General features: G+C 44.8%; 1 protein-coding gene across 5 annotated transcripts in view; it reads left to right on the top strand.

Moving 5' to 3' along the window:
• nav3 (neuron navigator 3) overlaps positions 1 to 13,419 on the top strand; it is a 927,909-nt gene that overhangs the window by 296,132 nt on the left and 618,358 nt on the right. The window lies entirely within an intron of this gene.

Genomic DNA, 13,419 nt, shown 5'->3' with positions numbered 1-13,419 from the left:
GAACAAGCTGGGGCTGTTTACCCTGGAGCATCGGAGGCTGAAGGGTGACCTTATAGAGGTTTATAAAATCATGAGGGGCATGGATAGGGTAAATAGACAAGGTCATTTTGTCAGGTGGAGCCTAAAATTATAGGGTATAGGTTTAAAGTGAGAGGGGAAAGATATAAAAAGGTCCGACGGGGCAACATTTCTCACACAGAGGGTGGTACGTGTATTGAATGAGCTGCTAGAGGATGTAGTGGAGGCTGGTACAATTACAACATTTAAAAGACATTTGGATGGGTATATGAATAGGAAGGGTTTGGAGGGATGTGGGTCGGGTGCTGGCAAATGGGACTGGATTAATTTCGGATATCTGGCCTACATGGAGATTTGGATCAATGGGTCTGTTTCCGTGCTCTATGACTCTGTGATTCTCATGCATCCCAGATTCTAGTTGTCCCACCACCAGTCAGTGCACCTTCAACCTACTTCCTTGTCCAGGCCTGATATAATCACTCCTCACTCAGCACTGTGTCACACCAAGTGGCCCCTTCGGACTGATTACAAATGCTGCATCAATATAAGGTGTCGTTTTGCTTTTTTTGTTTCCTTTCCAACAATTCCGACGGTGAGAGCTTTTCCCAGAGACAGACTCCGTACACGAGTGACCTTTACTCCATCTCTCCCCTTTCCATGTGCCTCCTTATGGAGATAGTCCTTTTAGATAGCCTCGTTGTCTCAGATTGTTAATTTAATAAATTACATTGGGAGCTAAGTACACAATCAATTTGCAAGTTAGATTGAATTCTTATTAGTGCTGCCAGATTTATCTCCCAGTCTCTCAGCGTTAGGCTTTGGCATTCTGAAGTGAAAATGTTAAACTGTGGCTACAAACTGCTGGCAGATCAAAGGTGATATTCCCAAATTGTTCTCCGAGTGAGACAACTGCAGCTTCCTCTTACAGTGATAGAATCATACAGCACAGAAACAGACCTTTCGGTCCAACCAGTCCATGCCAACCACAATCCCAAACCAAACTAATCCCATCTGCCTGCTCCTGGACCATATCTCTCCAAACCTTTCCTATTCATGAACTTATCCAAATGTTTTTTAAATGTTGTAATTGTACCCATCTCCTCTGGAAGTTCATTCCACACGTGTTTTAAACAATGAGGTATGTCATTTGGAGCAAATTTGGAGGAAACAGTCATTTTTAGCTGTTTTGGCCTGGTCTACAAGATCACTGATTTTCACTAATCCCTCAGTTTCTACATTATTAGTGCACACACTGGAATCCTGGAATTAACGTGGAAAATGCTCTTCAGGGCTGGCTCGTCAGTGGAGAAGGACAGAGTGTACAATTTCCACTCCCTGAGGTGTCGACAATATGTTTTACTGATTCAAATAAACAAACCTATTGAATTAATCCGGGCAAAAGGCCAAAATGTAGATTCTTTCCATCGAAGTAAACTCTTGTCACTAACTGCTCCTTCCACAGGGGGCGATGGTGAGATGACTTCCTCACCATCCAGTGGGGAGAAGACTATTTTCATGTGTTTGTGTCTCATTGATGACCCTCCTCACCAGATTTAATTCGCCCCTCCCATTTACCCCTTGACGCCAAACAGAGCTTTCAGAAATGTGACAGCATTAACCGGAGGGGGGGGGTGGGGGGATGGAGGGGGATTGTTCCTCAGCCTCTGGCCTGGGGGACTCCATAGCTTTCATTATCCTAGCTGAGCCTCCGCAATGCCCCAAGTGGGATTGAATAAGGAATCAGCCAATTGAAGCTTGGAGCAGGATCGACGGGCCAAATGGTCTCATTCTACTGCTAGCTCTTGTGTATTACAGAAGGCAGAGTCACCCTCACCTCCATCTATTGTGAAGGAAATGTGGAACCAATGGAAATATGAAGACTAGATTGTGCTAAGGCTTTTAAAATTCTGTCATTGCCTCAAATATTTTGAACTGAGAAGAGATTTAAATTCAATCCATCATTGACATATTATCTAGTGATTAAATTATGTGCATCACCATAACTTGCCAAACATTGAAGGTTTAATATCAGTGGAAGCGATTCACTTGCTTCATTCTCAAAGTTACAGTGTTTAAAAATGGAACAGAAACTACTTGGTGTCAGTTTCCTAAGTGAGGCAGTTTAATTTATCTCGGTAATCTTGATTGACCGAGACACAAATGTTTGAATCAATAAATTTTAATCAGTCAAAATGTCTGTGAATGCAGGAAAAGATTGTGATGTTATCCAGGAATTGAAATACAGTCGATGCAGGATCCGGGCTCACTCAGAAGAGTTTCCATCATCATTGGCTATCCGTGCTTTCTCTTTCCATCTGTCTGGAACGATTCTGAGGTTGGGTTCATGCCATAATCACAGTCTATACTGATTGCTGTTCATCTGTTTATGTGAACAAGGAACAAGAGGAGGCCACTCAGCCTGCTTCCCCACTCAGTAAGATCATGGCTGACCTGATGTTAACCTCATCTCTATATTCCTGCACATCCCCCCCCCGATAACCATTCATCCCCTTGGTCATCGAGAATATTTTGTGGTGGAATATCTACGATGCTGCACTGTGTCTGTCAAAGGTTTATATGGATGAAAGGTCAGAGGGTTAAACACAATCGAGTCGGTTGTTTAGAAAAAGGGACACAAAACCTTGGATTTATTTATGGCTCAGTTCAAAGATCTGATTGTCTGTCTATTTGTTCAGAATGTGGAGGTGCTGGTGTTGGACTGAGGTGGACAGAGTCAGGAGTCACACGAGGCCAGGTTATAGTCCGACAGGTTTATTTGAAAACGCTAGCTTTTGGAGCGCAGCTCCTTCATCACCTGATGAAGGAACAGAGCTCCGATAGCTTGCAACTTCAAATAAATAATATATTTGTTCAGGAATTGAGGATATCACTGGCTGGACCGTATTTATTGACTGACTATAGTTAGTTGCCCTGGAGAAAGTGTGGTTTGGTTTGAGATGGATCTCGATCACAGTCACTGCAGTGTCGCCTCTCTCTGTTTAGATCAGGGGCTCTGGAGGTCTGACTGATCAAGAGTGATCCAGAAAAGCCAGTCAAGTACCCTAAGTAGAAGAGGATCTTATAGTTAATTGCATGACCCAGTCAGGTCTGAGTTATACTGCTGTGGCAGACTTGGTCCACATCTTCTAGTCGCAGTTTCAAGGGATTGTCCAGTGAAGCTCAAATCCAGGGGCATTCCCTGCTGAGCTGCTGTGATCCAGCCCAGAATTCCGCACAGTCAGCAGCAGAGGGGCTCCGCTCCCAGCTTATCACAACAGTCCCTGCTGTTACCCAGGAGTTAAAGTCCCTGAGTGCACTTTCGCTGAGAGAAGGTGAGTGGAGGCTGAGGGGTGACCTTATAGAGGTTTATAAAATCATTCGGGGCATGGGTAGGGTGAATAGACAAAGTCTTTTCCCTGGGGTGGGAAAGTCCAAAACTAGAGGGCATAGGTTTAAGGTGAGAGAGGAAAGATTTAAAAGGGATCTTAAAGGGCGACTTTTTCATGGAGAGAGATACCAGAAAAAGTGGTGGAGGCTGGTCCAATTTCAACACTGAAAAGGCATCTGGATGGGTATATGAGTAGGAAGGGTTCAGAAGGATATGGGCCAAGTGCTGCCAAATGGGACTAGATTAATTTCAGATTTCTGGTCAATGTGGACAAGTTGGTCTGAAGGGTCTGTTCTCGTGCTGTCTAACTCCATGACTCCATGAGTGTACAAGTTTTCTTAAACATACAAAAGCCTAAATTGCAAAACTGCGGAACCAAAAACCACTGTGTGAAGAGTCGTACTGCACTCAAAGCATTAACTCTGCTTTCTCTCTGCACAGATGCTGCCAGACACACTGAGTTTCTCAACAATTTTGGTTTTTGTTTCAGATCTCCAACAGCTGCAGTTCCTTGTTTCGTTTTTGAGTAAGATTTTGAGTGCTATTTTGAAAGGCAGTCAGGAAAGGAAATCTACCGTTCTTAGCTGCACTGGTCGACATGTGAATCCAGCCCCACAGCAATGGAGTTATCTCTTAACTGCCCTTTGAAATGGCCCAGGGCATCACACGGGTCAAGGGCAATGGGTGATGGACAATAAATGTCAGTTCAGTCAGGAAACCCCCTGTCCTGGAAAAGGTTATAAGTGATAGGATTTATAATCATCGAGAGAGGAATACGTTGATTAGGGATAGTCAACACGGTTTTGTGAAGGGTAGGTCGTTCCTTATTGAGTTCTTTGAGAAGGTGACCAAACAGGTGGATGAGGGTAAATCAGTTGATGTGGTGTATCTGGATTTCAGTAAAGCATTTGATAAGGTTCTCCACGAGAAGCTATTGCACAAAATAGGGAGGCATGGGATTGAGGGTGATTTAGCGATTTGGATCAGAAATTGGCTAGCTGAAAGAAGACAGAAGGTGGTGGTTGATAGGAAATGTTCATCCTGGAGTCCAGTTAATAGTGGGGTACCGCAAGGATCTGTTTTAGGGCCACTGCTGTTTGTCATTTTTAAAGAGGGCATAGAAAGAAGGGCTAATGAATTTGCGGATGACACTAAGGTTGGTGGAGTTGTGGACAGTGCAGAAGGATGTTGCAGGTTACAGAGGGACATAGATAAGCTGCAGAGCTGGGCTGAGAGGTGGTAAAAGTGTGAGGTGATTCACTTTGGATGGAGCAACAGGAATGCAGAGTACTGGGCTAATGGTAAGATTCTTGATATCAATGAGCAGAGAGATCTCTGTGTCCATGTACATAGATCCCTGAAAGTTACCACCCAGGTTAATGGGGTTGTTAAGAAGGCATATGGTGAGTTAGCTTTTATTAATAGAGAGATTGAGTTTTGGAACCATGAGGTCATACTGCAGCTGTACAAAACTCTGGTGCGGCTGCACTTGGAATATTACGTACAGTTCTGGTCACCACATTATCAGGAGGATGTGGAAGCTTTGGAAACAGTTTGCAGGGGTTTACTAGGATGTTGCTTCTGATATGGAGGGAAGGTCTTACGAGGAAAGTTTGAGTTGAGGCTGTTTTTATTAGAGAGAAGAAGGTTGAGAGGTGACTTAATTGAGACAAATAAGATAATCAGAGGGTTAGATAGGGTGGACAGGGAGAGCCTTTTTCCTCTGATGGTGATGGCTAGCATGAGGGGACATAGCTTTAAATTGGGGTGTGATAGATATAGGACAGATGTCAGAGGTAGTTTCTTTACTCAGAGAGTAGGAGGGGCATGGAACAGTAGTAGACTCACCAACTTTAAGGGCATTTAAATGGACATTGGATAGACATATGGATGAGAATGGAATAGTGTAGGTTAGACGGGCTTCAGATTGGTTCCACAGGTCAGCGCAACATCGAGGGCCGAAGGGCCTGGACTGCACTGTGATTATCTATGTTCCATGTTCTGAGGTGTTTGGTGGATCGGACTGGCTGAGAGTCAGGAGGCAGACAGCACAGATTGGTTTGAGAATTGCTGAGGAACTGGGACACTCTGCAGGTTTGTAATTTGATGTATGTACCCCCCCCCCCGCCCCATGTTGAAGTACTATTGGATATACCTAGGTAAAAACAATGACTGCAGATGCTGAAAATCAAATACTGGATTAGTGGTGCTGGAAGAGCACAGCAGTTCAGGCAGCATCCAACGAGCAGCGAAATCAACGTTTCAGGCAAAAGCCCTTCATCAGGAATAAAGGCAGTGAGCCTGAAGCGTGGAGAGATAAGCTAGAGGAGGGTGGGGGTGGGGAGAGAGTAGCAGTGGATATACCTGCCCAGTGAAGTCGTTGAGGCTTCCTCGTTGAATGTTTTTAAAGCTAAGATAGGTAATTTTTTGAATTAAGGGAAACGGTGAGCGGGCGGGTAAGTGGAGCTGAGGCCACAAGAAGGTCAGCCATGATCTTCTTGAATGTTGGAGCAGGTCCTGCTCCTAGTTCTTACTTTCTTATAATTTCATGATCTTTACATTGTAGGTAACGTATCCCTAGTTTTCAACATTTACTCACAGCAGTATCACCACCTGTTTGTGGGATCTTGCTGTGCAACAGTTGGTGGCTATATTTCCAACATCACAAGAAAGGCCACACTTCATTGGCTATCAAGCCCAAGGGGATGTCCTGAGGTTGTCGAAGCAGCTACATAAATGCAAGTCTTCCTGCTACCGGTGCAGCTATTCCCTGTGTTTCTATATTCTCCTCCAGACACAAAGACAAATATTTGGTGTCTCTTCTGTTGCCATATCAACGTAGCCAGCTTTTAAGGAGGTGTATATTTACCCAGCACAGCCGGGCTGTATTCCTGCTTCGTTTATACCTTCATGGTGCTGAGGTGTTAGCACTTTGCTGAGATTCCTGCAGCTTCAGTTAATTACCTTCACTTTGCTACAGATTGCATTATGGTAAATGGCTCATCAAATACTTAAAAGTAAAGGTGTGTTCTGCAAAAGGTATTCCTAAGAAAACATTTAATTATTTCCATTCTGGAGCTGGGCTTGACACAGATACTGGGGAATCTCAAACACACAGGGGCAGTCTGAGGACAGCGTCGGAGGCTGAGGAGTGACCTTATAGAGGTTTATAAAATCAGGAGGGGCAGGGACAGGGTAAATGGCAGGTATCTTTTCCCTGGGATGGGGGATTTCAAGATTTCAAGGAGGGCATATTTTTAAGATGAGAGCAGAAAGATTTAAAAAAGACATGAAGGGCAATTTTTTTTACATAAGGAGTATTCCTGTGTGGAATGAACTTCCAGTGGTGGATGTGATTACAGTTACTTAACATTTAAAAGACATTTGGATAAGTTCATGAATAAGAATGTGTGGAGGGATATGGGCCAGGAGCAGGCAGGTGGGACTAGTTTAGTTTGGGATTACAGTCAGTATGGACTGGTTGGACTGAAGGGTCTGTTTCTGTGCTGGATGATTCAATAACTGCATGGCAAGCAATCCCAAAGAGTTGTGGATCAGTCAGGGAATCAAGGATGACAGGGGAAGGGCAGAAATGTGGATGTGAGGAATGTCAGGTCAGTCACAATCCCATTGAATGGCAGAACAGGCTCGAGGGGCCAAATGGCCTACTGCTGTTCCTATTTCCAATGGCCTTGTGGTGTGCAATGAAGGAGACAGTGTGAGATTGGGACTTGTGAAGCTGTATTAGATATATGATGGTCTATCTTCTGAGAAACCCTTCCTCAGTGTGTGCTGGCCAATATTGATTCCTGACTAACGTGGTGGAAACTTGGCCAGCACTGCATTCTGGGACTCTCCTGGACAGGGTGTCAGGGTGAGTTGTTAGCTGAGAGCCAATCAGCCAAACAATAGGAAAACCACGACAAATAGTCTTCAAGGAAGAGAAGAGGAGTTCACCTTTGATGTCCTGACCGATGTTCAGCCAACACCTAAAAACAGATATTAAAACAAAATTTGGAACATAAACAGAAAGTGCTGGAGAAACCCAGCAGGTCTGGCAGCCTCTGCACAGAGAGAAACCGAGTTAATGTTTTGAGTGAGTGCTCCTTCATCAGAACTGTCAAACAGCCAGGGCAGGGCGGTGTGTGTGTTGTTAATGGGGATGATGTGAAGAGTGGGACAGAATAGAATGCGTGGAGATGGTGAGGGAGAGATGGTGAGAGAGAGAGAGAGAGAGAGAGAGAGAGAAAGGGATAGGCAAACAAAGAGATTGCTGATTCATAGAGATGTACAGCACGGAAGCAGATCTTTTGGTCCAACCTGTCCATGACGACCAGATATCCCAACCCAATCTAGTCCCACCTGCCAGCACCCAGCCCATATCCCTCCAAACCCTTCCTATTCATATACCCATCCAAATGCCTCTTAAATGTTGCAATTGTACCAACCTCCACCACATCCTCTGGCAGCTCATTCCATACACGTTCCACTCTCTGTGTGAAGAAGTTGCCCCTTAGGTCTCTTTTATATCTTTCCCCTCTCACCCTAAACCTATGCCCTCTAGTTCTAGACTCCCCGACCCCAGGGAAAAGACTTTGTCTATTTACCCTATCCAATCCCCTCATAATTTTGTAAACCTCTATAAGGTCACCCCTCAGCCTCCGATGCTCCAGAGAAAACAGCCCCAGCCTGTTCAGCCTCTCCCTGTAGCTCAGATCCTCCAACCCTGGCAACATCCTTGTAAATCTTTTCTGAACCCTTTCAAGTTTCATAACATCCTTCCGATAGGAAGAAGACCAGAATTGCACTCAATATTCCAACAGTGGCTTAACCAATGTCCTGTACAGCCGCAATATAACCTCCCAACTCCTGTACTCAATACTCTGACCAATAAAGGAAAGCATACCAAACGCCTTCTTCACTATCCTATCTACCTGTGACTCCACTTTCAAGGAGTTATTAGATTAGATTAGATTAGATTACTTACAGTGTGGAAACAGGCCCTTCGGCCCAACAAGTCCACACCGCCCCGCCGAAGCGCAACCCACCCATACCCCTACATTTACCCCTTACCTAACACTATGGGCAATTTAGCATGGCCAATTCACCTGACCTGCACATCTTTGGAGTGTGGGAGGAAACCGGAGCACCCGGAGGAAACCCACGCAGACACGGGGAGAACGTGCAAACTCCACACAGTCAGTCGCCTGAGGCGGGAATTGAACCCGGGTCTCTGGCGCTGTGAGGCAGCAGTGCTAACCACTGTGCCACCGTGCCGCCCACTACCACCGTGCCGCCCAAGGTATGAACCTGCACTCCAAGGTCTCTTTGTTCAGCAACACTCCCTAGGACCTTACCATTAAGTGTATAAGTCCTGCTAAGATTTGCTTTCTCAAAATGCAACACCTCACATTTATCCGAATTAAACTCCATCTGCCACTTCTCAGCCCATTGGCCCATTTGATCAAGATCCTGTTGTAATCTGAGGTAACCTTCTTTGCTGTCCATTACACCTCCAATTTTGGTGTCATCTGCAAACATACTAACTGTACCTCTTATGCTCGCATCCAAATCATTTATGTAAATGACAAAAAGTAGAGGACCAGCACCGATCCTTGTGGCACTCCACTGGTCACAGGCCTCCAATCTGAAAAACAACCCTCCACCACCACCCTCTGTCTTCTACCTTTGAGCCAGTTTTGTATCCAAATGGCTAGTTCTCCCTGTATTCCATGAGATCTAACCTTGCTAATCAGTCTCCCATGGGGAACCTTGTCGAACGCCTTACTGAAGTCCATATAGATTACATCTACTGCTCTGCCCTCATCAATCTTCTCTGTCACTTTTTCAAAAAACTCCATCAAGTTTGTGAGACATGATTTCCCATGTACAGAGCCAAGCTGACTATCCCGAATCAGTCCTTGACTTTCCAAATACATGTAAATCCTGTCCCTCAGGATTCCCTCCAATACCTTGCCCACCACTGAGGTCATGCTCACCTGTCTATAGTTCCCTGGCTTGACCTTATCATCTTAGCCAATGTCTAGTCTTCTGGCACCTTGCCTGTGACTATTGATGATACAAGTATCTCAGCAAGAGGCCCAGCAATCACTTCTCTAGCTTCCCACAGAGTTCTTGGGTACACCTGATCAGGTCCTGGGGATTTATCCACCTTTACCCGTTTCAAGACATCCTTCACTTCTTCCTCTGTAACATGGACATTTTTCAAGATGTCAACATCTATTTCACTACATCTATATCCTCTTCCACAGTAAATACTGATGCAAAATACTCGTTTAGTATCTCCCCCATCTCCTGCGGCTCCACAAAAAGGCTGCCTTGCTGATCTTTGAGGGGCCCTATTCTCTCCCTAGTTACCCTTTTGTCCTTAATGTATTTGTAAAAACCTTTTCGATTCTCCTTAACCCTATTTGCAAAGCTATCTCATGTCCCCTTTTTGCCCTCCTGATTTCCGTCTTGAGTATACTCCTACTGCCTTTATACTCTTCTAAGGATTCACTCGATCTATCCTGTCTATACCTTCCTTCTTTGTCTTAACCAAACCCTCTCCATGATAAGCCCAGAGCGAGAATTGCTGGGAGGCTGCTAAACCAGATAATCCAGTCATCATGACACTGCTGCGTGTCGCAGCTTGCTGCGTACAAATTGATTATCTTGTTTCCTACAAATACAACCAATGGCTAAACCTGAAAACAAAACGTAATTGGCTGTGAATTGCTTTCAGATGTTCTGAGTTTGTATAGGTGCCATAGAAATGCACATCCTTCTCTTTTAACTTGAGTTGGACCATTATAGTTTTGTTTACATACATCCTGCATGCTGCTGCGTTTTACAGCATCAGTGACCATTTCAAAACTGTCTCCATGTCTTGGTTCTGTCACTGACTCTCTCACACACACACACAGCACTGTAGATCGGGATGAGGACTGGGATTCACTTAGTGTTAGAGAATTTGATGGAGCAGAATTTGTAAGGAGCATCCAGGAGGGTTTTCGAAAGCAATATGTAAGTAATCCAATTCAGGAAGGAGCCATAATGGACCTGGTGTTAGGAAATGAGCCCGGCCAGGTGGTTGAAGTTTCAGTGGGGGATTACTTTGGGAATAGTGATCACAATTCCTTAAATTTTAGAATGCTCATGGACAAAGGTGAGAGTGGTCCTAAAGGAAGAGTGCTAAATTGGGGGAAGGCCATCAGTACCAAAATTCGGCAGGAGCTGGGGAATGTAGATTGGGAGCAGCTATTTGAAGGGAAATCCACATTTGATACGTGGGAGGCTTTTAAAGAGAGGTTGGTTCGAGTTCAGGAAAGATGTGTTCCTGTGAAAATGAAGCATAGAAATAGCAAGATTAGGGAACCATGGTTGACAGGTGAAATTCTGAGACTAACTAAGAGGAAAAAGGATACGTAAATAAGGTCTAAGTAACTGAAGTCAGATGAGGCTTTGGAAGAATATCGGGAATATTCTTCCAATCTGAAACAAGGAATTAAGAGGGCTAAAACAGGTCATGAGATATCCTTCACAAGCAGGGTTAAGGAAAACTCCAAAGCCTTTTATTCGTCTATTGGACCAAGAGAGTAAGTAGGGAAAGGGTTGGCCCACTCAAGGACAAAGGAGAAAAGATATGAATGGAGTCAGAGAAAATGGGTGAGATTCTTAATGAGTACTTTGCATCGGTATTCACAGAGTAGAGGGAGATGGCAGATGTCGAGGTTAGGGAGAGATCTTCGATCACTCTAGGTCAAGTCAGCATAAGGACGGAGGAAGTGTTGGGTATTCTAAAAGGCATTAAGGTGGACAAGTTCCCAGGTCCGGATGGGATCTATCCCAGGTCACTGAGAGACACGAGAGATGAAATAACTGGGGTCTTAACAGATATCTTTGCAGCAAAATTGAAAATGGAATGTTCGGAGGGGGTCTCAGAGGACTGGATAATTGCTAATGTTGTCCCCTTGTTTAAGAAGGGTAGCAGGGATAATCCAGGTAATTACAGACCTGTGAGCTTGACATCAATGGTAGGGAAGCTACTGGCGAATCTAGAACATAGAACATAGAACAGTACAGCACAGAACAGGCCCTTCAGCCCACGATGATGACACTGATCCTCATGTATGCAGCCTCAAATTTCTGTGACCATATGCATGTCCAGTAGTCTCTTAAATGTCCCCAATGACCTTGCTTCCACAACTGCTGCTGGCAACGCATTCCATGCTCTCATGACTCTCTGTGTAAAGAACCTGCCTCTGACATCCCCTCTATACTTTCCTCCAACCAGCTTAAAACTATGACCCCTCGTGTTAGTCATTTCTGCCCTGGGAAATAGTCTCTGGCTATCGCCTCTATCTATGCCTCTCATTATCTTGTATACTTCAATTAGGTCCCTCTCCTCCTCCTTCTCTCCAACAAAAAAAGTCTGAGCTCAGTCAACCTCTCCTCATAAGATCAGCCCTCCAGTCCAGGCAGCATCCTGGTAAACCTCCTCTGAACCCTTTCCAAAGCATCCACATCTTTCCTATAATAGGGCGACCAGAACTGGATGCAGTATTCCAAGTGCGGTCTAACCAAAGTTTTATAGAGCTGCAACAAGATCTCACGGCTCTTAAACTCAATCCCCCTGATAATGAAAGCCAAAACACCATATGCTTTCTTAACAACCCTGTCCACTTGGGTGGCCCTTTTAAGGGATCTATGTACCTGCACACCAAGATCCCTCTGTTCCTCCACACTGCCAAGAATCCTGTCTTTAATCCTGTACTCAGCTTTCATATTCGACCTTCCAAAATGCATCACCTCTCATTTATCCAGGCTGAACTCCATCTGCCACCTCTCAGCCCATCTCTGCATCCTGTCAATGTCCCACTGCAGCCTACAACAGCCCTCTTTTCTGTCAACGACACCTCCAACCTTTGTGTCATCTGCAAACTTGCTGACCCATCCTTCAATCCCCTCATCCAAGTCATTAATAAAAATTACAAATAGTAGAGGTCCAAGAACAGAGCCCAGTGGAACACCACTCATCACTGACTTCCAGGCAGAATATTTTCCTTCTACTACCGCCCGCTGTCTTCTGTTGGCCAGCCAATTCTGTATCCAGACAGCTAGGTTCCCCTGTATCCCATTCCTCCTGACCTTCTGAATGAGCCTACCATGGGGAACCTTATCAAATACTAAGGGATAGGATATATACCCATTTGGAAGGAAATGGGCTGATCAGTGATAGGCAGCGTGGTTTTGTGCATGTCTTACAAACCTAATAAAATTCTTCAAATTCTTCAAACAGATTGCAAAGTTGATTGATGAGGGAAGGGATTTAGATGTCATATACATCGACTTTAGTAAGGCATTTGATAAGGTTCCCCATGGTAGGCAGATGATGAAGATGAAGTAGCATGGGGTCCAGGGTGTTCTAGCTAGATGGGTAGAGAACTGGTTGAGCAGCAGAAGACAGAGAGTAATAGTAGAAGGGAGCTTCTCAAAATGGAGACCAGTGACTAGTGGTGTCCTACAGGGATCTGTGTGGGACCACTGTTGTCTGCGATATACATAGATGGATGTGGAGGAAGGTATAGGTCGCCTCAGTAGCAAGTTTGCAGAAGATACTAAAGATTGGTAGAGTAGCAGATAGTGAAGGGGACTGTCAGAGAATGCAGCAGAATATAGATTGATTGGAGAGTTGGGCAGAGAAATGGCAGATGGAGTTCAATCCAGACAATTCCGAGGTGATGCATTTTGGAATATTCAATTAAAGAGTGAACTATACAGTAAATGGAAAAGCCCTGGGGAATATTGAGGTACAGAGAGATCTGGGTGTTCAGGTCCATTATTCCCTGAAGGTGGCAATGCAGGTCAGTAGAGTGGTCAAGAAGGCATATGGTACGCTTTCCTTCGTCAGATGGGCTACTGAGTACAAGAGTTGGCAGGTCATGTTACAGTCGTATAGGACTTTGGTTCAGACACATTTGGCCACATCACCAAATAGATGTGGATGCTTT

The sequence above is a fragment of the Chiloscyllium punctatum genome, chromosome 32 (assembly GCF_047496795.1).
Source record: "Chiloscyllium punctatum isolate Juve2018m chromosome 32, sChiPun1.3, whole genome shotgun sequence".
NCBI classification, from domain to species: Eukaryota; Metazoa; Chordata; class Chondrichthyes; order Orectolobiformes; family Hemiscylliidae; genus Chiloscyllium; species Chiloscyllium punctatum.
This window is presented reverse-complemented; position numbering and strand designations above follow the sequence as displayed.